The 26,152-nt window shown below is 42.1% G+C and overlaps 1 protein-coding gene across 4 annotated transcripts in view; it reads right to left on the reverse strand.

The window, feature by feature from the left end:
• CSGALNACT1 (chondroitin sulfate N-acetylgalactosaminyltransferase 1) overlaps nt 1-26,152 on the reverse strand; it is a 405,248-nt gene that overhangs the window by 291,732 nt on the left and 87,364 nt on the right. For all 4 annotated transcript variants that reach the window (XM_077274367.1, XM_077274359.1, XM_077274374.1 and 1 more), the window contains exon 2: nt 19,598-19,637. The gene's annotated coding sequence lies outside the window, so the exon portion shown is untranslated. The remainder of the gene's footprint in view (nt 1-19,597; nt 19,638-26,152) is intronic.

Consider the following 26,152-nt stretch of genomic DNA (forward strand, 5'->3'; position numbering starts at 1 on the left):
CTCTCCGTTCTGCTAATGACCTCAGGTTAGCATCCTCAATAATCAGAACCTCCCACTCTCGTCTCCAAGACTTTACACGTGCTGCGCCAATTCACTGGAATGCACTACCCAGGTTAATACAATTAATCCCCAATCCCCAGTTTTAAGCATGTCCTAAAAACGCATTTGTTCAGACTTGCCTACCGCCTCAACACATTAACCTAATTATCCCTGTGTGGCCCATTCAATATTTAATTTTTACAATAACCAGGTTCCTCGCATCATGCAGTTGGAGACAGGGTTGCTGTCTCTTTACCTCTTTACTGAAGGCTTCGGCATCCGCAATCCAGAGTACTGCTAACAGGGCTGGCTCCTGTATAGAGCCCCAACCCCGTTTCGGGTGAAAGGCTAGTACAGTCCCCTGTTTTACCAAGTTTTTCTTACCGCGTTCAGGCTTTGGTTCTTGTGCTTTCGGTGGGTCACTTTGTTCTGTCTCTTTTCGGTTTTTCCAGTGTAGAATTAGGGTATGTTTCCACGGTCAGTTTTGCTTCAGGCTTTGGTCAGGATTTTATGCAGGTAAAATCCTGACCAAAACTGCACCTGAGGTCACTGGCAGGTCACCTGCGGTGTACCTGCGTGTTTTGCTCATAGTAGCAACATGCTGCGTTTCTAAAAAACGCACCACGCATGCGTTTTCGCGGCAAAAACGCATGCGTTTTTTAACGCATAGTGGAGTCTGGATTTCATAAAATCCCATCCACTATGCTGTAACATCTGGACGCTGCGTTTTTGACGCTGCAGAAAAACGCAGCGTCAAAAACGCAGCGTTTCCTGAACGTGGAAACATACCCTTAAGCATTGTTTATATTGTTCCCAGGTGAGCACAGCAATACTGAGGCCCTCCGGCCTGGCCCCGTCTGGCCCAATCCTTAAGGTATCCCATTGGAAGATCACCCCCTCTGAGCTCACATCTAGTGGTTCCCCCATAGTTGTCGGTAACGGAGGCACCAGCTTCTCCATAGTGTCGGGGGTTATCACAAGCTCAGCGGCGAGGAATAGGTCATTGTCGGGACGGGGAGCAGTCACGGGAGCAGGATCGGTTGGTCGAGCAGGGGCGCTTTCCATACCAGGATCACTTCGTCGTCGTTCAGGTACTCGCTGGTCACCCTCGCTGTTTCGCGATCGGCAGCTACATACACACATGGTTCCGCCATTTTCTGAGGGTGGAGCTCCTTCTCGTCTTGGTTCCCGCCTTTGCAAATCAGGGGGTGGTTCTCCTGTACTTCGGGGCATGTCGTCTTCTCGCAGCAGTAGTCGGAGGGGGCGGTCGTCACTTTCGGCGCCACTTGGGTAGTTCCCTCCCATGGCACGCCTTTCATCTTCCCCTGCGCTCCTCGTGGCGCTGTAATGGCGGCGGTTTTGGCGGGAATTTTTGGCTGCAAATAGAAATACACAGTCTTTGCAATAAATCACGGTTCAAGCACAATTCAGTCACAGTTCCAAGGCACACATGACCTGATTCCTCAGGCTTAAGTAGATCCTGTTCGTGACGCCAAGTTGGAGCGGCCCCCAAATGCAGGGCAGCGGGGTACTCGGTACCGGGTCCCTCGGTTCTGAGGATGTCACGGTGGCCTGACCCGGTCCGTGGCCCTGCTAAGGGGCGCCCAATTAAAGATGTAGGTGACGGTGTTTGTCAAGTGTTCGTGACGCCACCTGTGGTATTTGGTCAGGGTGACCGACGCTGCTAGGGGTCCGCTGGGGTGATGGGATGGCAGCTAGATGTTGTAACTTCCCACAGGTGAAGTGTGTCCCCAGGGCTTCCCTTGATGAGTAGATGGTAATGGTGTAGGTCGCAGTAAATGACGAAGACACAGGGTTGCTGTCTCTTTACCTCTTTACTGAAGGCTTCGGCATCCGCAATCCAGAGTACTGCTAACAGGGCTGGCTGAGACCGGCCGGTCCTAAGGCACATCCAGAGTTCCCTTTGCAGGTGGAAATCAGTAGCCTTCCTACTAGCACCTGGGTGTTGTAGTACCTCCCTGCTGAGCACCACGGGATAGTTCTCACAACTGTCGTGTATGTTTCTGTTCTCTCTCTCCGTCCCCCAGATGGTTTGGATAGGACGCACCCGTATGACGGGGTAGGCCTGGAGTTATTTTATAGGGACCCTAGAGACACCCCTCTCCCACAATTGCCTCCGTTGTCTTCATTAGGTGATTAAGGTGAGACAGCCAACCTAGAGTTAACTGCCCTGCCGTAGTTCAAAGTAATGCGTAGAGTCTATTACTTCCTCGGCGTTCCGGCCGCCGGCTACGCACCTCAGAAGGATGTTGCCGATCTCGGGGCACGACTCCTTCTGGTTCTATCGCCTTTGTGCTGTGATCTCGTTTCTCACTTCTCCACAATATACTTCGCTTCGTGTCCTTTCTTAAGATGCTGCCGCAATGAGGTGCAGGCACGGCTCTGTAACGATCTGTCCTGTGCTAGGCCTCTGTCAGGATCCCACCCCTGACAGGGACCCCCTGAATCTTCCCAAGCAACCTCTTCTCTCACTAGATGTTACCTGGGCAAAACCCAGTCAGCTTCTCCCTAACTTCCTATCCAACCCCCAGTTTTACCAGAATGTGAGGAGTGGTCTAATACATAGAACCTCTTGCTCCCCCTGGTGGCCAGAGTGTGAAGTGTAATGTGTGACTGTGATACCTGGTCAGGTGAACTCCTTTAGTGCCATCAGATGTACCATCACTCCCCTTAGCAGCAGAGCGATAGTACTGCAACGACCAGGACTCTGGGGCGCTGCACTCTCATACACTTTATGCATTTAATAGCCCTCTGTGTCTGTACTGTTACATATTTAGGCTGTTAAAAGACACAAAAATTGAGCTTAACTTGAGTTGGTACACATGCAAAGGTTAAACGCATGTTCACATTGGCCACGAAACAAAATATTTTTTGATCAAAAAACAGTATTGCTAAAAACTCTGTTATTTAAATGCACTTTTGCTGTTTTACTTAGTTACATCAGGGTTTTTGCTTACTTTTTTTCTTTTGTAGGTTTTAATATTTAGGCAGTTAACTGGTTCATGCAGCTTTACATGAACACCCGATCCTCACACTATGGCTGGTCCAAATAACTAAAGCAATTGTTACCATCCACCTTTCATGTCTCCCCTTTTTCCTCATAGTTTGTAAGCTTGCGAGCAGGGCCCTCATTCCTCTTGGTATCTGTTTTGATCTATGTATTTATTGTTATGCTTAATGTCTATTGTCTGTACAAATCCCCTCTATAATGTAATGTGCTACCGAATATGTTGGCGCTATAGAAATTATTATTATTATTATGCAGTGTTATAACCTACGCGTTTCAACTATTGTCTTACCCATACCATTAAAAGCTATATTTTAAGAGGATAACTGCTCACAGGATGCAATTTACCCTTCGCTTGCTTCAAGACTGGCTGCTCAACCCTTTCCGTGCGAGCTGTGAACATAGGGAAACACTGCGGGACAGGTGAGCTGACTACAATTTTTTTTCTTATAGCCGGAAGTGATGTTTGCTTCTTTCGGATATTAACAGTAAAGCACGTCATCAGAGAACTATCCTATGACGTGCTCCTCTAGCTACCTGACCGCTGCAGCCAATCACAGGTGAGCATGAATCCATTTATTATTTTAAAACCATCAAAAAAAGAAATTGTATAGAAATGTCAGACAACTCCCATTAACAATAGAAGTACGGTAGAAGTACAGCAAGAATTTCTATTCCCGAGTGTTCAATAATATAGCACGTTTATTAAAAATCCAATGTCTTTTCTCTCTATTTATGCAGCATTGATTCCTACTGAAATCCAAGTAGATAGATACGGTAGTTATTTCCTCCTTCATTGATGTTAGAGCCAAACTACACATCCCATTATTCTAAACTCATTCTACACATTAGAGTAGTAATGTTCCAATTAAAATGTCACAATTTTATATGAAACTGACAGAACAAAACTCAACATGCTTCCATTTGTAATCAGATGCATATGGACATGCAGTTGCTGCCCCACTTACTCCATAGCAGCCATATTAAATTGCCTACAAATGTGGTTGTGCATTGCAGGCTTAAAAATTTAAGTAAGAAAAGTCAGGAGCAGGGTCAACTTTTTATCTTTTACTGAAAGTACATTTTTAAGGATTTCTCCAGTGCTTCAACAACATGACTGCTTTCTTTTAAAAATAGTACCGTAAACAGTACCAACAGAATAAGGTAGCCAACAGTGAGCGGCTGGACATCTCAGTTGCTGTCTATGCAGAGCGCAGCTGCATGACATCTCTGAGCTGTGCTGCGCTGCTCTATAGGCATCAACTTAGAGAATATATGACAATATATTATTGAAAACACCACACAAGAACTGTTTTTTAAAAAACAATTAAAAACCCCACAAACAGGATAGAGGATTAGGGTCCATACAAATAGGAGTTAAATACTCCAAAGGAAACACTGCACAGTCAATTTCAATTATATACGGTATATGTATATCTCAATTTGACCAGACTCAAAATAATGTGGACCAGACAATATATGCATGCTGTTATCCCATTCAAAAACAAGCAGTAAAGTTCTAACTGAAGTACCATATTCAATCTGAAATCAGTGCAAATAATTGTCCAGCAATAACATCCACAACTGTGGGAAGGCCTGAGTATCCAAAGGATACGAGGAGGTCAACTGCTCCAAAAAATAACTAATCTCCAAGAGTTGCACCAAAAGACCCAGGGTTCTACCCCCACACTATCAGGTAGGTCACCTCAATTATTTAGCATAGCAGACTGTGACAATGTTAGGTCCTGCATTGAGCAGGGGGTTGGACACGATGCCCCTGGAGGTCCCTTCCAACCCTAACATTCTATGATTCATGTGCTTGGGGAATAAAGGGTTAAAATACTGGATTGATGCAAGGGACTCAGGGAAAGTTAATGGTCTATGGGTTTGGGAGCACAAAATCCTTGCCTTGCCCGCGTGCTGACAACCTATACGGCACCACTATGACCAGGTACCTAATACAAATGTGTAATTGTGTATATAATATACATAACTCCACTAATCTGTAGTACTTGGGAGATAAAGGTTAAGTACATTTTTCTTTAAAATGCCTGCAAGCTTCACATCCTAAAGAAGAGGCCTTCAAATGAAATGTGATATGTTCTGATGAACTCCCCTGCACTACAAAAGAACACTGTAGGTCTCACACACATACGGAGGACTGTTCTGAAAACTATGATTTATTCAAAACCGGCATAGTGTTCTATTCATTCAGCTAACAGAGCAGTAGTCGAGCTCATAAAGATGACTTGTTAATTCATTGCTTAAGGATTCATGTTTTATGCAGTACATAAAGTCCTGCTATTTCACTGGATTCTTGAAAATGTGATGTTTTATTAAGGCGGAAAGGTAATATTTAATAATGTATCATAATGTATATGCTGGAAATTAAATAATGTTTATGACTTTCATTAAGTCAATTAGTTTTATATTTTACTCCCATGTAGAATCCCTGCTTTCCTATTCTGCAGCACTATTTGGAGGAGCAGGAGCATCATCGTCATGTCATGAGTGGACAACCAGATTTTGCCCTTTCATTGTTGTAGAACGAGAAGTAGTAGTTAACCCTTGCATCGGAACTCAATATATATATTCATATAAAATTAATCTATTATTCGTGTATTGTTGGAATCAAACTATCTAACCATACCAAGCCCAACCAAACCAATAGTGTGACAAATTTGATGCACAAACACTCCAATATTTAACAGATAAACAGATGCCATCTATGTGCGGTCAGTGATTTTCACGGACCCATAGGCTTGTATGGGTCATATTGATCCATGTCTCCTTGATTTCTTGCAGACCACTTTGCCTGCAAAATAACACGGATATGTGAACAGAACCACAGAGTATACAGGGTACATGTTTTCACCTATGAAAAATACAGGTAGAGCATATATGTGAGTCAAAAATGTCTGACTGAGGCCTCAAGCAAGAAAGAAACCCCAAAGAAATAGGGTTTTTTTTAGCGCACCACTTTAGCTCTGAAACAAAAAAAAAAAACATGCTGGAGTGGTGCTACTAATCTAAGGTCCCTGACCGTAGAATTATACTTACCCACAGCCTTCATCTTTTACTTCTTACCAGGGCCAGACTGGCCATCTGGCACTTCTGGCAAATACCAGATGGGCCGGTGTCAACGGTGGGCCTCTCCTTCACTTCATGGACGCACATGTTCTATTTAGATCCCTGTGTTTGTACAGGGATTAACTCCAGTGGTTAAGGTACCGTTACACTAAACGACTTACCAACGATCACAACCAGCGATACGACCTGGCCGTGATCGTTGGTAAGTCGTTGTGTGGTCGCTGGGGAGCTGTCACACAGACAGCTCTCTCCAGCGACCAACGATCAGGGGAACGACTTTGGCATCGTTGAAACTGTCTTCAACGATGCCGAAGTCCCCCTGCAGCACCCGGGTAACCAGGGTAAACATCGGGTTACTAAGTGCAGGGCCGCGCTTAGTAACCCGATATTTACCCTGGTTACCATTGTAAAAGTAAAAAAAAAAAAACACTACATACTCACATTCTGATGTCTGTCACGTCCCCCGGCGTCCACAGGGTTAAAACTGCTTTCGGCAGGAGCGCTGCTTATGCACGCGCTCCGGCCAAGAGCTTCCCTGCACTGAATGTGTCGGCGCCGGCAGTAACAGCGGTGACGTCACCGCTGTGCTCTGCTTTACGGCCGGCGCTGACACAGTCAGTGCAGGGAAGCTCTTGGCCGGAGCGCGTGCATAAGCAGCGCTCCTGCCGAAAGCAGTTTTAACCCTGTGGACGCCGGGGGACGTGACAGACATCAGAATGTGAGTATGTAGTGTTTTTTTTTTAACTTTTACAATGGTAACCAGGGTAAATATCGGGTTACTAAGCGTGGCCCTGCGCTTAGTAACCAGATATTTACCCTGGTTACAAGTGAACACATCGCTGGATCGGCGTCACACACGCCGATCCAGTGATGACAGCGGGTGATCAGCGACCAAAAAATGGTCCTGATCATTCCCCAACGACCAACGATCTCCCAGCAGGGGCCTGATCGTTGGTCGCTGTCACACACAACGAGATCGTTAGCGGGATCGTTGCTACGTCACCAAAAGCGTGACGTTGCAACGATATCGTTAACGATATCGTTATGTGTGACTCAGCCATTACTTGACCTTTGCTTCTCCCTATTCTCATTCAGTACATGAAGGAAGGTGGGGTTGACGCTGATGCAACCAGTCAGTGCAATCATCCTTAGTGACTAAGCCAGCCCAACAAGTGCCAGAGGCATGCACAGAGGCGCAGCACAGTCATATGCCCTCCCAAGTTCAGAAGAGTGATTAGAGCTTTTCTAAGTGTGGATCAGTCATTCTCCAGCTCTTGCCTCTGATCTCCTGCTCCCCTCTAACACCTCTTTTCACTGCCTTGTGTTTATATAGGCTATCCGCACAAGACAGTGGATTTAACCCTTGTGTTGCCTCCTGGCTGTTGACTTAGAGAACTGTGTATTTAGTTAGGCAGTGAAAGGGTTAAATCTTGTGCCCTGTGTAAATAAATTGCTTTTACAAACCCAAGATAGTGATAAAATGTGGAGAGGTCATTGCTGTTCCTTCTGCCCTATAAAACTGCCCCCAAGTCCTGCTCACAAAAGCCCCCAATACACATTAAAGGGAACCTGGCTGCTACTCTAGCCCCCTAAACAGGCATCACTGACGACATTTTGTTCATGCACACAACTTTCAACTTTCCTGGGAACGTGCAGTGAAGTTGGCTGGACGCCTGATTCAATGGCGCACTGCCAGGGAAACGGCAATGAAAACAGCTGGTGGTAACGTCGCTCCTGACAATTATGTCACACATGCCAACAGCCTTGTGCTACACAAGGGGAGGAAGGATTATTCCAGGGAAATCAATGCCCCCTGGCTAGTTACCCACTGATTTACACAGCTCAAGTGCAGGTTTAAAGTTAAAGGGGTTGTCCACTACTCAGACAACCTCTTCTCAATCCCTATGTTTCCCCTTAGTAAAATAATAACACCTATACATACCTCCAGTGTCGGTTCCATTCCAGCATTGGCTGTCCCGGGGCTTGTGTGACATTATTATGTCACATGACCTTTGCACCCAATCAGCAGCCGCTTCACTCTTCCCGCCTTTGGACAAATCCAGACATCCAGAGGAAGAGAGAGCTGTGGCTGTTCTCCAACAACCTCTGGATATCAGTCACATCCAAAGGAAAGGAGAGTGAAGCGGGACCTGATTGGCCACAGGGATCGCCTGGAACTGCGCCGGAACCAGAGGCGAGTATAAGTGCTATTATTTTACTGGGAGGACACAGGGATTGAGAAGGAGATGTCCAAGTAGTGGACAACCCTTTTAGTTTTACATTTACCATCAATTACTAAGCAACAAAACGAGGCTAATGAGAATGTAGAAAAAGGGTGCAATATAGTCATAATGGCCGTTTAGGGGGTAAGGACAGCTGAAAGGTTCCCTTTATTAGTACATTTAAGTGCAGACAATGCACCTTAAAGGGGCAGTGCAAAACTAATGATGACTTTCATCCTAAATGACTATTTATTGTAATAATCTAATAGCATTTTTAAATATGCTGTAATTAAAAGTCCCTATTGTTTCCTCTCAAGTATAACTGCTTTCCTTTTTAACTTTTTTTTATCCATGTCTGTTATGATGATGCTTTGTTTGACAGCCCCAGTGCATGCTGGGAAACTCAAACAAGATGACATCAGGGGGCAGTGGCTGCGGTCAATGTTACAGCCTTTGCCCCACCATGAAATGAAGAGTCATAAGAGATATCCGTTTCAGGGGCTGGGCTAGTCCCTGCTGTATTGAGCATGCGCCAGGTGTCAATTGCAAAGTTTGTTCAGTAGGATCTTGTCACTGTGCCAATGAGCTCCCTCGCCTGCCGTAATTAGAAGTGACTATCCGGCAAGAGAGCGCACTGTGAGTGCGCATTGTAAGGGGAGAATGGGGACAGCAGAGACCAGCCCCGCACCAGATAGTGATGTCACTTTTGGGGGCGAAGCTGGTTCCTGCTTACCACCTGCTTTCCATGACTGACAGCCGGCTGTTAGTGAGTGCCTGGGCGTGGTTACAGATGTGGCTGTCACTGCTGCTAGGGGTTACTGTAGCTGCTCCAAGCACCCCTGCGTGACTGAAAGCTAAGAAAGAAAGTTCATTTTCTCCTGGGTGTTGCACTTTTAGTTCAGCAGATGGGCATCTTCATAATTTTATTCACCTGCAGCTCAACCTTAATTCTGCAGGTAAATACAGTGGGGGATATAAGTCTTTGATCTCTTGCTGATTTTGTAAGTTTGCCCAATGAGAAAGACATGAAAAGTCTATAATTTTAAAAGGTAGGTTAATTTTCACATTGTGATTTTCTGGATTTTATTTTTGATATTCTATCTCTCATTGTATAAATTTTATAAATTTATTTGCATTCTGCAATGAGAAATAAGTATTTGATCCCCTACCAACCATGAAGAGTTCTGGCTCCTACAGACTATCAACTTGTTACCTGAATTAGAGACAGCTGTATTACTTAGTCACCTTTATAAAAGACTCCTGTCCACAGACTCAATTAATCAGTCAGACTATAACCTCTACAAAATGGGCAAGACCAAAGAGCTTTATAAGGATGTCAGGGACAAGATCATAGACCTGCACAAAGCTGGAATGTTCTACAAAACCATAAGTAAGATGCTGGGTGAGAACAACAGTTGGTGCAATAGTAAGAAAATGGAAGAAATACTAAATGACTGTCAATCGACATCGATCTGGGGCACTATGCAAAATCTCACCTCGAGGGGTATCCTTGCTCATGAGGAAGGTGATAGATCAGCCTAAAACTACACAGCGGGAACTTGTTAATGATCTCAAGGCAGCTGGGACCACAGTCACCAAGAAAACCATTGATAACACATTACGCCATAAAGGTTTAAAATCCTGCAGTGCCCGCAAGGTCCCCCTGCTCAAGAAGGCACATGTGCAGGCCCATCTGAAGTTTGGCAATGAACACCTGGATGATTCTGTGAGTGATTGGGAGAAGGTGCTGTGGTTAGATGAGACAAAAATTGAGCTCTTTGGCATTAACTCATCTTGCCGTGTTTGGAGGAAGAGAAATGCGGCCTATGACCCAAAGAACACCATCCCCACTGTCAAGCATGGGGGTGGAAACATTATGTTTTGGTGGTGATTCTCTGCTAAGGGCACAGGACTACTTCACCGCATCAATGTGAGTATGGGTGGAGCCATGTACCGTAAAATCCTGAGTGACAACCTCCTTCCCTCAGCCAGGACATTAAAAACGGGTCGTGGCTGGGTCTTCCAGCAAGACACTGACCCAAAACATACAGCCAAGGCAACAAAGGAGTGGCTCAAAAAGAAGCACATTAAGGACATGGAGTGGCCTAACCAGTCTCCAGACCTTAATCCCATAGAAAACTTATGGAAGGAGTTGAAGCTCCATGTTGCCAAGTGAAAGCCTCAACATCTTAATGATTTAGAGATGATCTGCAAAGATCATCTGGACCAAAATTCCTCCTGATATGTGCGTAAATCTCATCATCAACGCCAAAAAAGTCTGACTGCTGTGCTTGCCAACAAGGGTTTTGCCACCAAGCATTAAGTCTTGTTTACCAGAGAGATCAAATACTTATTTCTCACTGCAAAATACAAATACATTTAAATAATTTATACAATGTGATTTTCTGGATTTTATTTTTGATATTCTATCTCTCAATGTTAAAATTAACCTAACCTTAAAATTATAGACTGTTCATGTCTTTGTCATTGGGCAAACTTACAAAGTCAGCAAGGGATCAAATAATTATTTTCCCCACTGTAACTTTATCTGACCTGACAGTTTCCCTTTCCCATAGTGTTGTTTTGGCTTTACAGCAGCTTTGGTTCTGTAAATGTGATATATATCTCATGCTATCCACAAATCAACTAACATATTTCACATTCACTTCACAGCAAACGGGCCTATGTGCTCTCTAATGCCAGGGCTAAATTTCAGTCCCAGTCCGGCCCTGCTTTTGACTGACTGGAAGTCATTGGTAACTGTCACAAGCTCTCAATATAAGTCTCTGAGAGCCTGAATGAGAAGTATAAGGCTATGTTCACACATTGCGTTTTTGCTACATTTTTGTTCCTGCAGGCATAACCTGCTTACAAAAAACAGGTTTTGCTTCGTATTTGCTGTGTTTTCATCAGGTACATTTGTCTCTTTTGCATGATGGTAAAGTTTAGTACCCCCTCACGATGCAACTTCCTGAGTTTTCTGCACCAAAACCGCAGCAAGATCTGGTACCTGCATTTTTTGCACTTACTCATTGCTTTTTATGAGTGAAAAAAACACTGAAAAGTGACATGCTGAAGTTTTCAAAAACGCTGCAGTTTTCTAATTCAGACAGGAAAAAGCATCTTAAAATTTGCAAACAAAAGGCAACGTGTGAACATAGCCTAAGACTAGGGGGAGTCACCACTCTGGCGCGGTAATAAAAAAACCCTGCTGGAATGGTGCTTTAAAGTGGTGTATGATACCGCATGCCCTGATACTAAAACTGACCCAAATCATGCTGTGGTAAATTCATCTTGAAGAATCTATCAAATTGAATCCTATAAAGATAAAAAAAGAGACCAATCAAGGGAACCAATGGTTAGTATTTATAAAGAAAAATATCCAAAACAATTTTTTTTAATAAAAATATCATTTTTTTTGATGAGTCGAATACATGAATAAAATGTCACACTGCAGTTGTATAGTACAGTATGTACTGTGCTGACATTTTACAAATATGTCAGCCCCATCGAGGGGAAGATGAGTTATGTCTAAGGTATGCCCATGTAATACACACACCCGTATGCTATTCATGTTTTTAGTAACATTTTATTCTATTGACAAAAGGGTAAAAAAAAAAAAAAAGATAAAAAGCAGCTTTGTAAAAATTTAATCTGAAGGCTCAGTCTAACCTTTGTTTATAACCAGATTTAATCAATCTGTATAATTTGTAGGCAAACTACGTGAAAATGACCCTGCCTCTTAAATCTTGGGTGTAATCGCAGTTTTACAGCCAGGTCTCCAGCAGCTGAACCCTCTACTGTTTTCCTTCCAGATCTTATAACTACCACTAAGTCTCCTCCATACAATCTGGCTCTCCCCGGCAGCTCAGCTATGCTGCGCTGAAACAAAAACAAGAAATACTCTACTCGAATGACAGTAAGAAATGCAAGCCGAATAAAAGACTTCAATCATTTGCATATTTAAGTTAGTTTTTTGCATGGTGTACATTGTTCTTGAAATTTGCTCAAAATATAAAGCTCTCTTCATAAAAAAAATAAGAGAATTTTTTAGTTCATTCAGAAGATTTTGGAGAAAAAAAGTCAACATATACACAAAATTGAAAAAGCGTTTGTTGACTTTTTGCTCCAAGTTCTTCAAAATGGTGCATGTCGTTCACAAATTTAAAATAATTGATTAATTGGGCTACCTGTTTTGTGCCTTTTTTATATCAAAAAGTTGCAAGTTCCTTTAAAAATGTCACAAAGTTTGCACAAAATTTCAGATGTACATAAAAATCATAAAAATGGAATGCATCTGCGCAAAAGAAAAAAATCAACTTTTTATATAGCATCAGTTGATGAATCGGCCGTAAACATATGGGATGGTCCACATTAGCAAAGAAAAATAAATAAGTGAGCATATATAAAATGGAGTTAAAAGGTGCAAATTAAAAGAATTTGAAAAAAAAATAGACAAAAAGGCGCAAATGCAATAATGAATCGTACCCTTTGTACCAAGTTTAATATTTGATATTATTACCTCCTGTAGATAACTGCAGCTTTCTGCTCTTTCATATTAAGGGATCTTGTTAATTCTTAAATTAACTCAAATAAGTAGAACAATATTAGAAAATGAGGGTTATAACCTTTCCAGGAAAAGGTCTCTCCTCCAGACACTGCTGTCTCTGCACAAATGTGAATATTCACTAGAGGCAATTAAGGTTTGCTGTAGCTGAACTGAATGTTTATCACTTGGCTATCAATCTCTTAATTACCTTAATTAGCAAAAGTCCCTTGTATGTAGTCAATAAGCACAGAAGGAACCGCAATAAACATCTTATAACCCGACGCCCAACTGACCTATGTTCTCACAAATCTTTATAAGCAGCAATGCCATGCCAATAAATTTCATATATTAGATGTGAACAGTAAAAATATTACAAGTTCTAGGAAATAAGGGCAACGGTGAAGACAAAAAAAGAATATATATTATCCATTACACCAGATCGGTACCGAATACATGCATGATGAGCACTTTACAGAGTGCAGATTTTTCAACTGCAAGGTCTTAAAGAGATTGTCAAACATGTTTTTAAAATTATTGTAAGGCTTCTATTTAAAGGAAATAGGTCAGTAAGATCAACCATCTTAAGCCATTCACATGAATACGCAGATCGCAAAAAGTTGAATAAAATGAGTCCTTGATATTTGCGATCCCATGTCTTATTCCAGAAAAATCAATGTTTTTCTTAATATGTAAATGAGCTGTTAAGATCTATGGGCCGAACACTGATCTGCTTTAGAATCTGCCTCCAGAGCTTATTTTAAATTAAAGGGGGAGTTACCAGGGTGAAACATGTAATGACTGACAGTCCACTCTTCATGATCTGCATATTTTACAATGGTAACTCCCCTTTCATTTGAAATAAGCTGTGGCGGCAGATTCTCATGCAGATCAGTATTCAGCTCATAGATCTTAACAGCTCATTTACTTATAAGAAAAATGTGGATTTCTCAGGAATAAGACATCAGACCCCAGATATTAAGGTATCATTTTATTCGAATTTCTATGACCTACATGCCCATATAGACAGCTTTGCATGGTTGACCCTACTGACGGATTCCCTTTAAAAAATGTGAAGCAGACTTCTCTCAAATACATAAAAGTTCAACAAAAATGTTCTAGAATGGTGTTTTCACTAGGCCTTTATATTCATAGACAGGATTGTTATGGTCTGGGTCATATTATATAATGCATAAGGCTGTGTTCACATAGACTGCTTCAACTTGACTTTTTAAGTGTGCAAGGCTAGGGTTTGACAATGATGTAGACATGTTTCAAGGGTTTAAACATTGCTGCAATTTTTTAGCTACAACTTTTTATTTGAGCAATAAAGCAAATCTACTGATATTTGATGCTGTTGCTATTTTTTTGACAAGGGTATATGGAGCATCCCCAGACGCAGGGCCGCAGGGCACTCGGTACCAGGCCTCTCTGTCTCAGTTCTGGGGTTGTCACGGTGGCTAGACCCGGTCCGTGACCCTGCTAAGGGGCGTCCAGTGAAAGGCGAAAGTGGTAGGTGCGTGGTGCAGGTCGCAAGGAATGACGAGGACACAGGATTGCAGTCTCTTTACCTCTTTACTGAAGGCTTCAAGATCCTCAATCCAGAGTACTGTTAACAGGGCTGTCTGAGACCGGCCGGTCCGATGGCACCTCCAGAGTTCCCTTTGCAGGTGGAAATCTGTGCCTACCTTCTAGCGCCTGTGTGTTGTAGTACTTCCCTGCTGAGCACCACGGGATAGTCCTCACAACTGTTGTGTCTGTTTCTGATGTTCTTTCCCATAACTTATGTCTGTTCTGATGCTCTTCTCCGTCCCCCAGATGATATGGATAGGACGCACCCGTATGACGGGTAGGCCTGGAGTTCTTCCGGGACCCTAGTGACGCCCCTCTCCCACAGTTGCCCCCTATGTCTGCTTAGGTGATTTAGGTGAGATAGCCAAACAATAATTAACTGTCCTGCCGTTGGCTTGAAGTAATGCTTGGAGCCCAATACTTCCTCGGCGTTCCGGCCACCGGCTACGCGCCTCAATAGGATGTTGCCTCGATCTTACAGCACGACTCCTACTGGTGTTATCTCCTTTTTGCTTTGATCTCGTTTATCACTCTCCACAATAAACCTCGCTTCTTGTCCTTTCTTGAGATACCACCGCGATGTAGTGCAGGCGCGGTTCCTTAACGTTCTTTCCTTTTCGCTAGGCCTCTGTCAGGATCCCACCCCTGACAGGGACCCCGCTGAATCTTCCCCTGCAAACACCCTCTGCCACAGGATATTGCCTGGTTCCAACCCAGTCAGCTTCTGTCTAACTTTCTATCCAACCCCCAGTTTTACCAGATTGTGAGGAGTGGCCTAATACATAGCGCCCTTAGCTCCCCCTGGAGGACAGACTATGAAGTGTATTGGTGTCTGTGATACCTGGTCAGGTGAACTCCTTCATTGCCATCAGACGTACCATCACTCCCCTTAGTAGCGGAGCATCAGTACTGCAACGACCAGGACTCTGGGGCACTGCATATATACATACGATAAGTATTTGTTGCAGACATTTCTGCGTCAAAAACGTGAGATCCATTACAAACTTGACAAAAATGGATGCAAAAGGTAAACCAAAATTTCCCTTTTTAATAGATCCGTTTAGTTTTTTTAATTTTTTATCCATTTTTTGGACATTGTTTCGATAACGATCCATGTTGGTTGATACTGGAGGTTTCGGAGAGATCCTATTAGGCTATATTCACATGTCCAGTTGTCCTCCATTTGTAATTGATCCAGTATTAAAAAAAAAAAAAAAAAAATCCGGTACAAAAGGAAAAAAGCCAATGCAAAATTAAAACCATTTTTTATTTATATCCAACTTTTATTAAAATATCTCCTATTGAGTATATAGTATACATACAATTCTAATCAAAATATAACCCATGTTGGTTGTATACATGGCAAGTTCACGCTCTAATGCATTGCCTGCCTGAAAATTGATGTTTTGAAGTTAAGAAATGTCTCCTGAACAAATATGTTGAAAAAAAATAAAAACAGAATACATAAAGTCCCTTGTACTCGCACCACCTATTCTAAGGAACTATGCCATTGTTCTATCATAGCACTAACATAACTCAGCCTAATTTGTATCATTGGAACAGAAAAGCATAAAAAAGGGTATATAGTAAAGCCCAAGAAAACAAAATTAAATTATGCCCAAAATACTTTAATTAAAAATGGTACTTCATATAGCATGAAACAGTAGTAAGGTGCTGTGCACAAACAGGGAAGACATTGCATGGGAACCATGGGTCAAGTACATGTATTTATCGAAAGCATGTGTCACATAATGAGTATCCTAATTCTACAAAAGGAATGTATCCCATAAATTACACCTGTATCATACAGGTCAATAATAAAATCCATACAATGTTGACTTGGATGGAGGCAGGTTTTCAGTGTGTCCCTATTGCCCCAACGCACGTTTCACCCTTTTTAGTCAGGGCCTTTCGGGCCCCCCTGACGAAGACATGCGAATTTTTGTACAAGTTGGAATACGGTAACTTTATTTAAATATTAAAAAGTTTTCAAATGTAGGGGTTTTAACTTTTAATAAGAGAATTTTCTGTGAGTGACAGGATGTTATCAAGTGTATATTAAGCAGTATGACAATGTTGTCACTAGGACTGATATTCTATTATAAAACTGTCATCTCTACTGGTACTAATAAGGACTGATGAACTGTCTAGTTGCACTTTCACAGCTATGGTTGTAAAACTCTTAGCTTATTTGACAGTACTATACCTTCTTTGTCAGTTTTTACCCATTTATAAATTAACTTTTTTAGTTGAAACACAAGCTTCATTTTATGTTCGGGCTAAAGATTTCCCATGAAGAAATCATTATTTGTAAGTACCACAGGATAAAGATACGAACAGCCATCAGAGCAAATCATCGAAGCAACAGCTGGCTCTACTTCTCTTCATCTGAACCATGACTTCTGCTACACAAAACCACTGAGCATTTTAGAGTAATTATCCCCAAATTTAGAGTCATTATAAGATCCATCTGAGAGTCAAATGCAATAAATTCCTGCAAGATGTAAATGACTCCTTATTGCGTACGCCGAAATGATATGTGGGCTACTTGGTGGTTGCTTAGTTACTAAAATACTTTTATGTTTTAAGTGAATGAAGGCAGAGAATATTTTATTAAGTTAAGTAGGGTCTAAAAATAAAGTGAAAATAAACTAAATATTCAAATTTCTGTTTCATTCAGTTACTCACCAAAAATATTTATGTGGCCACGTGACCCCTTCACCAGGGACCTGACATGATTTGTCTTTCACTGCAATTTGCATTTGCCTCAATAACATGCAGCTTTAAAGGACCTACAACTATTAGCCACATGTGTTACCTTAAATAGCTGAGCGAGGACAGGGTTACTCCTAATAGAACTTGGCAACTTGGAGGGCGGGGAATGTTTGTATATGAATGTAAATGTTTTCTGACGTCTGAGTTCCAAGACTATTGTTACCTTCTATTCACATTATCAGGCAGATTTACTAGAACTTTCTAACTTGTAGGCAGTATAAAGTGTACCTGTCATTTTAGGCAACTTTTCAGAATAAGCTGTTATGTACGAGTACATACAGAATAACAATTTTGACCATTATACAATTGGTATCTTGAATTTTTTACCAGTTTTCCCCTTTGCAGTCTCTATCTCTAATTTTCATTTCTCTCTGAATTAATGGGAAGAGATTAGCTGCCATTATGATGAATATACACTAAACGCATTTTTGTATCTATCGCTGCTTACAACGTGTTAAGAAATTAGCCACCGCAGCATGGTAGACAGCAGTACTGTGCTGTGTGGCTGTGAAATCAGCTCTTGAATCAGCTAAATCACTCCCCACTCTTCTTCCCCCTTTCTGTCTCCTTAGAGCAGGGATCCCAAACCTGTGGCTGAATGCAGTCTGCCAACTTGGGGCATTAGCACTTGGTCTAGCAACCAGCTATGAAGAGAAAGTCTCCAGACTCATGGTGACTTTTATAAGTAGCCTTACAGAGAATAGAAGATCTGGATGTGCATATACTTGCAGGAGGGAGATAAATAAACATAGTAAACTGGAGATAGGATGATACTTTTAGTTAGAGGGGAGCTTAAAGCTGGATATGAGAGTGTGGAGGGTGTGCTTGATACGAGAATACCAAATGAGGGTAAAGTGGGAACCCTTGGATGCAATTATGCTGCCAATATGGGCACAGGGTCTCAGTGAGCTTTCTTTTGGAAACCTTTGGCTATAATCATTCCAGTAATGGTGGACTCTGATTGTCACTAATACTGTAGGGACTAGGGAGAGAGCCTAGATGTGGCTGGCGACCATCTCTCAGAGCTGAACGTGGCTCTCAAGGTAAGAAAAATTGAGAACCGCTGCCTTGGAGTATAATAGGAGATGCAACTTTGACAGCTAACTGCTGGCAGTGTCGTGATTTGATCAAGACATACTTGAGCTTCTTAAAGAGTAAATGGTGATTATAGAAGCCCACCATGACAATTTTTAATGCTAAACCTGTATAAATGTATAATGTAGTGAAAGGTAAGTGTGGTAAAATACTCAATGATTGACGTCTTCCCCAGTTTCCAGCACTGCTTAGATTCTCTTCTCACTCATGATTTCTATTCCAACTTGCCTCACCACACAGGGGTCTACGAGTGAGGATGGAAGTCGCTTTTACAATGTAAGTCTATGGAGCTTCAGAAAGAGGTCCATAGACTTAGTCATATGACCCATAAGAGGACCACAGCCAAACTGGAAAGAGAAAGATGGCAATCACTGAGTACACTACATACACATTTACACAGGTTTGTCATTAAAAAGTTTCATGGGAGTGATTCTAAGGAGGCAGAGGGAGAAGTGGCTCATAAGATTACAAAGTTTCTTATATGTACTATTCACAACACACAGGCTAATCCACAGAGTTGTTATATTGAGTCAGTGGGGATATCTCTCACAAACTTATTTTGTGTGGATAAGGAGGCGATAATCTGAGTAGGCGTCGTTATTTCTGGTAGGCTGTCTCACATTTGATCAATGTAAACCAATCATGTCAAGCAACAGGTGTACATGGTTTTACTTAATGGAATGGATATATAAGGATGTTTTCATGTACTGTTCATATGCCTATGACTAAGAACTTTGTTCGAAACACGTCAGGCGTTTAGGGGCTGCGTCCCCACATGATGTTTTTTTCTTGACATGAGAATAAAGTACTGAAGATTTTATGAAGAGACGCCTGGTGCTGGAACTTTTTCCTTTCTTTTTTGCTGTTGCTATTGAGTGGTATCCAGCCACTTGTTCCTGGCACCTGTGTTCATTTGGATTCCGGTGAGGCACCACTAATCCATTTTCCTGCCCCCTGTATGATGCTGGACTATTCTTTTATGCAAAGTTTGTTTAAATGACAGTAACCATTTCAACAAGACAAGACAGTCTTAAAATGCATCAAATGGATCACTGGGGCTCATGCTGGATAATAGATTGGTGCATCTTTAGACTGTTTAATCTAAATTTCCACCACCTATTGGTTGGCACACTTTGCAGCAATTAACATCATGCCTTCTTCTCATTAGATTCCATATATACTGTACGTTCTGTTTAAATAAAAGAGCACATAGTATCCATCAATACTCACTATTCTGAACCATGGACAATCGGTGTCGGATCTCAGTAATCTGAAAAATAAAAATAGGAAGTCTCTTAGATTATAATGTATTATTACAAATTATAACACCTCACATTTAGCTTTTCCCTAGTGGGAAGGATGAAAACAAATTCTGTGTATTAGTAGGTAACTTCCTTAGGGAAGTCCTTTTCTGACATGTCCGTTTGAGTAAATAATGATATTAATTGAACAGCATCATTTTGTATACGTCTGCATTGTGACGTTCATTGGCTATGCCATTACTGGTTATAATTATTGCCCTTATCAAACACTGGGGTGAGTTCCTACATACTTTGTGCGAGGCTAGTCACTACTCACGGATAAGCAGAGAGGCTGGGTAGTTCGAGGTCAAAAAACCAAGAGAGTACATCATAGACAGAGAGATGAGACGAAGGTTTAGTCAGGAAACAGTCCTAGCTCAATATTCCAAGAAGGTAGCAGATCATGGCAAAAAGGGCTAGGCTAACGGATAGTCATGATAAATCCTAGGTCAAGCAACATAGTTCAGAATACCAGACAAGGAGCTCAGAGCAAGCACACACCTCATGAGCAAAACTACAATTGGCAGCAATCAGATGCAGAGACCCTGGCTATATAGCCAGGTAATTACTCTAGACAAGAGACACATGGATGAAGGCCTGGCACACCCTGGTCTTGATTGGACCTCTAAACTGTCAGACACTGACAGCTCAGCACACCCCAGCATCCAGTTGGACGACTGAGCGGTCCATGGCAATACTGACAGCTAAGCAGCACCATTTATAGATTGAATGGCAGATCTGTCATTCACTACGTCAAGACACTCAGGAGGAATTGTGAGACTTTATACTGACTAAACAGTGCCTCAGAGGCAGACTCCCCTAGTGGCTATAGGTTAATATTACATGCAAACTCTATGGACTGTCATATGTATGATTTCTTATCTTTAAGAGGTTGTCTGTGAATAGAATGAAAGAATCTATTTTTTTTTTTCTATAAACAGCAACATTCTTGGCTTTTGGCTGTGCCAGGTATTGTAGCTCACACAACCCATAGACGAAAATATAGACATTTTAGGCAAAAATAAGACCCTTTTCTATAAGCTTAGACCGCCTCTAGGGAGCCATGTGTTTGTACCAATAGCTAATCATATTACTAAGGTTGTTTGGCCTACCAACAATAAATTGTGGTGTTTGGAGGCACTGAGTGTAGATAAGGATGTGTTCACCTATAGACATCCCAGTTTCCCTGAATCCCTTCTATTTTCTTCTTTTAACCAGACACAAGATTGATTCTCAGTAGAAGAAAGACTGTATTCTTTATGCCTCTAAGATTTGAGGCTTATGAGGAAATGGGCAGGTATACTGGAAAAAACGTAAAGCATAGTAATGACTACTTATTACACATACCAAACATTCCACAGTGATGAAAACTGCAGTAAAATGGCATATTAGTCTAAGATTACATCCACATGTGACGTAAAAAATCCCCTGCAGATTTTATTGCTGACTTTTTTAACGGATCAGTGCCTAAATCTGCGTATATTACCAGCAGATTTTGTTGCAGCTTTTCCAGGATATCTCCCTATGAATTGCAGAAATTCATGCGAAAAGAACTGACAGGATTTTGTTTTAAAATCCTCAGATATTTTTTGGGATTAGATTTATTGAATTTCAAACATTAGTAGGACTAGAACCAGTTGCATAAAGGACTAAACATATAGTGTTCCAGTCATTTTCACATGAAAACGCTGCAGACAGTCATTGGAGACAGTGGTGACATGTTAGACACCACTGAAGCCAGTGATTGGCTGCAGTGGTCACATGCTTGCCACCAATAGGGAGACTGAGCAGTGATCAGTAGGCAAGTGCTATTCTAATGTAACAAATCGCTCTGGAAAATAGGTAAAGCTAAAACTGCAACTGACCCTGCCAGTTCCTGCACAGACTAGAGATCCCGAGCCCAGAGTCCCTAGTAGTTCCTGCGTGAGCTGAGATAGCCCTAACCACAGACTATACAATGACAACTTGGACCTATGCTGCCTGAAAGGCTGTTGAGCACTTCATGTTGCTCCTAAAGAATCGGAGGCCAGAGCAGAGTGTACATTATCTACAAAACGGAAAGTGTGCTGAAAAAGGAAAACATTCCAAAGTGAGTAAAATAAACCACGAAATACAAAATAAATTTGTGCTGTTAGAGAATATGCCACCTACTTCCTAAAAAGAAACAGAACATAAAGTGGCTTGCAAAAGTACAGTATTGTCCCTTTTGGTTTTTTACCTATTTTGTTACATTATAACCGTTTTTTAAATATCTTGGTAATCAGATTTATGAGTGATGCATCAGCATTAAATAGTCCAAGCTGGTGAAGTGCAGTGAGAAAAATATAGGCATAAATTAAATTTATGGCATCAACAACACAAAAAAATGGCATGTGCATATGTATTTACCACTTTTGCAATGAAGCCAATAAAAATTTCTTGTGCAAGCAATTGCCTTCATAATTCACATGCTTAATGAATGGAAGTTTGCCTTTATGCAAACTGTCACATGGTCTGTCAGTATATACACACTGTCACGGATCCCACCGTGCTGCCACCAATATGTCACGGATCCCACCGGATATGTCAGGGATCCCACCACTATGTCACGGTTCACGGGGAAGATACCTTTATCATCCGCACCACTCACACCAATTTGTCACGAGCCGGGGTTGTTTGGTTGCCACTGTTTCCTTCTGAAGGGGATTTATCTATATCCCACTTCCCAGTTCCGGTTGCAGCTCTCTGGCGCCCCCCTTACCCTCAGGTCAGTCAGGGTACTGCACCTAGGGTAATTAGTTGCCAGAAAGGCTGCCTGCTATGTACTGGCTATTGGGCTCGCTGCATCGAGGGTGATATAACTACTCCCACTCAGGCGGGAACAATAATTATCAACGCTGCCATCGCTACAAAGCCTCCCAAATGAACAAAGTATGCTGCCACTTGCTCCGATTTTCAAAGTATTGACAGGTCCGGAGTCAACCCAAATTAGTAGCGTAATTCACTTCAGAGGACGCGACAGTTCGTTTAGAGCATGGAGAGACAAGCTAGTATTTTATATTTTACTCCAAAAAAAAAGGTAGGCAGTGTTTACAAGGTATAAAAAAATATATTATAAAGAAGAAAAAATCATGTGTACATTACAATTACAAATAAAGGAAGGATTAAAATTGAAAAAACACTTACATAGCGTTCAGATCATTTAATCTCCTGTTTGCCCATGTGCGCAGGAGATACATCAAGATGCATGTCACATCTATAGAGCAGCTGGACCCCAGGCAAAAAAACTTTAGAAGACTGCTCGCTTCACTCTTTGCTTCCTAGCCTAAAACCCAGGCACTCCCCCTGTGGTGACATCACTTCCCTTTTACTTAGATTTAAGAAAACTATTTTTATGCCTAGCTCGCTGTAGGAATCTCGTATCTGGAATACACCAGGTTCCCGAGGTGCACGTCGGGGGCGATTCTTTTTAGTGTAAGTATGGCGTACTTACATGAACAGCTTTAGGAGAAATCCACGCTTTGTACTCATTGCGTTTAGCTGCTAGCGGTTTCAGTGAGTGATAGATCTATCGATGGACATCCGGAATATATAATTCTTATATCTCTAGCCTGGATCGGTGCCAGTATATATCACTTCAATAGAACAAAGAATTTCAACTAGTACCATGTGGGAAGGGGAATGAGTAGTTTTAGCGAGACTGGTCTGCCTGCAGCATAGAACCATAAAAATTCTTGTGGGAGGAGAGAAGAAAGAGTGGCTTAGAATTCACACGCACACAGGCAGAGTAGGAAGAGGGGGGGTCAGACAGGCCCACAGCGTATGTCTGAAAAGCCATGAAACTGTTAGGTAGATACTCAAATATGGCATATTCACATTATCGTGACACACACCTTTTCTGAAAGGTCACAAAGGCTGCAACACCATTAAGAAAGAGGCACCACTAACCAAACACCATGAAGACCAAGAAGTTCTCCAAACAATTCAAGGACAAAGTTTTTGAGAAGTATAAGTAAGGGTTGGGTTATAAAAAAATATCCCAATCTCTCAGTCCAGGTAAGGAGGGCATAATCAGAGATGCAGCACAGAGACCAAAAGTAACCCTCAAGGAGCAGCAGAGGTCCCAAGCAGAGATTGGAGTATCAGTCTATACGACCACAGTAAACCGTACATTCCATAGAGATAATCTTTATGGAAGAGAGGGAAGAAAAAAAACTTACACACAAAAATTGTAAGGCCTACTTTGAGTTTGCCAAAAGACATGTGGAAGATTTCCTAAATGTATGGAGGAAGGTGTTGTGGTCAGATGAGAACAAAACTGAATTTTTCAGCCACCAAAGTAAAACGCGGTCTGATGCCAATCCAACATAGCTCATCACCCCAAGAACACCAGGATGTTTTTTCAGTAGCAGGGTCATGGAAAATGGTCCAAGTTGATGGAAAGATTGATGATGTGAAATACAGGGATATTCTTGAGCAAAACCTGTTTCAGTCTGTCAGTGATTTTTACACTGACTGAGATTTACCGTCAAACCACACAATGACCCAAAGCATACTGCTAAAGCAGCACTCTAGTGGTTTAAAGGTAAATGTGTAAATGTTTTCGAGTGGCCTGATCACATCTCAGACCTTAATCCAACTGAGAATCTGTGGTCAGACTTGAAGATTGCTGTTCACCAGAGGAAACCATCAAATTTGAAGAAGCTGGATCAGTATTGCCTTGAAGAATGGGCAAAAATCCCAGTGGCAAGACATGAAAAGCTCATACAGACTTATCCAAAGCAACATGAAGCTGTAATGGCCGCAAAAGGAGGTTGTACATAGTATTGACTTTAGGGGATTAATAGACGTTTTCAGATATTTTACCCTATGTGTTATTTGGTTCACAATAATAAGAAAACCAAATGTTCACAGTTGTAGGCATGTTCTTTACTGATGCAAACCCTCTGAACTGATGCAATCCATAAAACAAACAGTGAAATTCCAGGGTGTGAGGTAGCAAAACATTAAAAATATCAAGGGGGTGAATACTTTTGCAAACAACTGTAAATGCAAAGTGAAAAACAACTAGGTTTTAAACTACAGCAGTTTGGCTGGACATCCAAAGGAGACTGTGACCAGCAGAAAATACCAGGAGAGGAAATGTATATAAAGCTGCACCCAAAAGGTGATAGGGAAGACAAATGAGCAAATGAAAACACATGTTACCCTAAACAGACTACAGCAAGGGATAACAGAAACTAAATACTAGTAGAAAAGGTGTGTTTGTTGTGGCTCGGCACACAGAGAATTCGACCAAAGCACGGGCTCAAGGGTTTGAACCCAGAAGCATGACAGCAAGTTTACATTATTTCTATTAAATGGAACTGTGCTTTCAACAAACATTACATAAATCAATAGTTCAATTATGAGAAACATTGCAAAGTATATTATCAGAGAAATCAGCTTCCTTCCCCACTTAACATGCACTTCCTCCCCTCCATCCTGAATTCACCATTCACTGTGAAAAAGCAGCTGATGCCCATCTTGCTAAGAGATGGATTGCAGATGTCATATAATGTCTCTCTGAATATGTCTCTCTGTTAAGGTACCTTCACACTGAACAACTTAACAACGATAACGATAGCGATCCGTGATGTTACAGCGTCCTGGATAGCGATATCGTTGTGTTTGACACGCAGCAGCGATCAGGATCCTGCTGTGACATCGTTGGTCGGAGCTAAAGGCCAGCACCTTATTTCGTCGCTGGCTCACCCGCTGACATCGCTGAGTTGGAGTGTGTGACGCTGATTCAGCGATGTCTTCACTGGTAACCAGGGTAAACATCGGGTTACTAAGCGCAGGGCCGCGCTTAGTAACCCAATATTTACCCTGGTTACCATTGTAAATGTTAAAAAAACAAACACTACATACTTACATTCCGGTGTCTGTCGCGTCCCCGGCGTCCGCTTCCCTGCACTGTGTCAGCGCCGGCCGGCCGTAAAGCAGAGCATAGCGGTGACGTCACCGCTCAACTTTACGGCCGGCGCTTACACAGTGCAGGGAAGCCGCCGGGGGACGCGACAGACACCGGAATGTAAGTATGTAGTGTTTGTTTTTTTTTACATTTACACTGGTAACCAGGGTAAACATCGGGTTACTAAGCGCGGCCCTGCGCTTAGTAACCCGATGTTTACCCTGGTTACCTGGGGACTTCGGCATCGTTGGTCGCTGGAGAGCTGTCTGTGTGACAGCTCTCCAGCGACCACACAACGACGAAACAGCGACGCTGCAGCGATCGGCATCGTTGTCTATATCGCTGCAGCGTCACTTAATGTGACGGTACCTTTAGTATCCCTCAAGGCTGTCCTACAACCCCTACTTCTCTCCATCTATACCATTGGCCTGGGACAACTCATAAAGTCCTATGGCTTCCAGTACCATCTATATGCTGATGACATTCAGATCTACCTCTCTGGCCAAGATGTCACCTCTCTGCTGTCCAGAATCCCAGAGTGTCTATCAG

This window comes from Ranitomeya variabilis, chromosome 1 (genome assembly GCF_051348905.1).
Source record: "Ranitomeya variabilis isolate aRanVar5 chromosome 1, aRanVar5.hap1, whole genome shotgun sequence".
Lineage (NCBI taxonomy): Eukaryota > Metazoa > Chordata > Amphibia > Anura > Dendrobatidae > Ranitomeya > Ranitomeya variabilis.